Source organism: Triticum urartu, chromosome 6A (assembly GCF_056163025.1).
Source record: "Triticum urartu cultivar PI428250 chromosome 6A, HENAU_Tu73, whole genome shotgun sequence".
Taxonomy (NCBI): Eukaryota; Viridiplantae; Streptophyta; class Magnoliopsida; order Poales; family Poaceae; genus Triticum; species Triticum urartu.
In genome coordinates, this window is record NC_141878.1 from 587,083,226 (window position 1) to 587,085,948 (window position 2,723).

Below are 2,723 nucleotides of genomic sequence, written 5' to 3' on the forward strand. Positions count from 1 at the left end.
ACTAAAGTGGGAGAGACAGACACCCGCCAGCCACCTTATGCAACTAGTGCATGTCAGTCGGTGGAACCGGTCTCACGTAAGCGTACGTGTAAGGTTGGTCCGGGCCGCTTCATCCCACAATACCGTCGAAACAAGATTGGACTAGTAACGGTAAGCATATTGAACAAAATCAACGCCCACAACTACTTTGTGTTCTACTCGTGCATAGAATCTACACAATAGACCTAGCTCTGATACCACTGTTGGGGAACGTAGCAGAAATTCAAAATTTTCCTACGTGTCACCAAGATCTATCTATGGAGAAACCAGCAACGAGGGGAAGGAGAGTTCATCTACATACCCTTGTAGATCGCTATGCGAAAGCGTTCAAGAGAACGGGGTTGAAGGAGTCGTACTCGTCGTGATCCAAATCACTGGAGATCCTAGTGCCGAACGGACGGCACCTCCGCGTTCAACACACGTACAGCCCAGTGACGTCTCCCATGCCTTGATCCAGCAAGGAGAGAGGGAGAGGTTGAGGAAGACTCCATCCAGCAACAGCACAACGGCGTGGTGGTGGTGGAGGAGCATGGTGATCCAGTAGGGCTTCGCCAAGCACTACGAGAGACGAGGAGAAAGAGAGGTAGGGCTGCACCAACGGGGAGAGGAACTCGTGTGTCTTGGGCAGCCCAAACCTCAACTATATATAGGGGAAGGGGAGGGGCTGTGCCCCCACCTAGGGTTCCCTCCCTAGGGGTGGCGGCAGCCCCCTAGATCCCATCTAGGGGCGGCCAAGGGGAGGGGAGAGGGGGAGGGGCACCAGGGTGGGCCTTAGGGCCCATCTGCCCTAGGGTTTGCCCCCCTTCCCACTCCCTTGCGCCTTGGGCCTTGTGGGAGGCGCACCAGCCCACTCAGGGGCTGGTCCCTTACCACTCTTGGCCCGTGCAAGCCTCCGGGGCTGGTGGCCCCACTTGGTGGACCCCCGGGACCCTCCCGGTGGTCCCGGTACGTTACCGATAAAACCCGAAACTTTTCCGGTGACCAAAACAGGACTTCCCATATATAAATCTTTACCTCCGGACCATTCCGGAACTCCTCGTGACGTCCGGGATCTCATCCGGGACTCCGAACAACATTCGGTAACCACGTATATCTATTCCTTATAACCCTGGCGTCATCGAACCTTAAGTGTGTAGACCCTACGGGTACGGGAACCATGCAGACATGACCGAGACGTTCTCCGATCAATAACCAACAGCGGGATCTGGATACCCATGTTGGTTCCCACATGTTCCACGATGATCTCATCGGATGAACCATGATGTCGAGGATTCGATCAATCCCGTATACAATTCCCTTTGTCTAGCGGTATTGTACTTGCCCGAGATTCGATCGTCGGTATCCAGATACCTTGTTCAATCTTGTTACCGGCAAGTCTCTTTACTCGTTCCGTAACACATCATCCCATGATCAACTCCTTGATCACATTGTGCACATTATGATGATGTCCTACTGAGTGGGCCCAGAGATACCTCTCCGTCACACGGAGTGACAAATCCCAGTCTCGATTCATGCCAACCCAACAGACACTTTCGGAGATACCCGTAGTGCACCTTTATAGTCACCCAGTTACGTTGTGACGTTTGGCACACCCAAAGTATTCCTACGGTATCTGGGAGTTGCACAATCTCATGGTCTAAGGAAATGATACTTGACATTAGAAAAGCTTTAGCATACGAACTACACGATCTTGTGCTATGCTTAGGATTGGGTCTTGTCCATCACATCATTCTCCTAATGATGTGATCCCGTTATCAATGACATCCAATGTCCATGGTCAGGAAAGCGTAACCATCTATTGATCAACGAGCTAGTCAACTAGAGGCTTACTAGGGACATGGTGGTGTCTATGTATCCACACGTGTATCTGAGTTTCCTATCAATACAATTCTAGCATGGATAATAAACGATTATCATGAACAAGGAAATATAATAATAACCAATTTATTATTGCCTCTAGGGCATATTTCCAACACATTTTGAACTCCTTCAAAATCTTATCAAGGTATATACTCATTGAATGTAGCGATCGAACCTCAAACAGTCTGATCTCTGTGCTCCGGTGTCATCCCTGGATCAGTAATGCTGACACCACACAGTACTCGGAGGATTTATAGCAGAGTAGCAATCACACACTTATTACATCGAGTGTCTCAAAAGAGAACTTATTACAATAAATATGGCTTAAGGCCATCTAATAACGATAATAGCGGAAGGCTTGGAAGATAAGTGAGTCCATCAACTCCAACGGCATCACTGAGTATAGAACCACGACCTAAAAACTCCTTAATCGTCGTCTGAAAAGTCTGCAACATTAACGTTGCAGCCCGAAATGGGTCAGCACATGGAATATGCTGGCAAGGTAACACATAGAGATTAAAGGAATGAAACAGCTATACTACATGCATATTTGGCTGGTGGAAAGCTCTATGGTTACAGTTTTGCGTAAAGCCAATTTTTCCCTACTTCAAAGGAATAAATTTATTTAACTATCATGGTGGTTGTTAAACATTGAGAATGGTTGGCAGCATTCTCAATCCCAATTAAAGTAATCATCATTAAACAAAACCCAACAAAATTAATTTAGAGTAACATATTGAGATTCACATGATAATCCAAGTACTAGATACTCAAGATGTCCATAACCGGGGACACGGCTAACCATGATTAGTTTATTACACTCT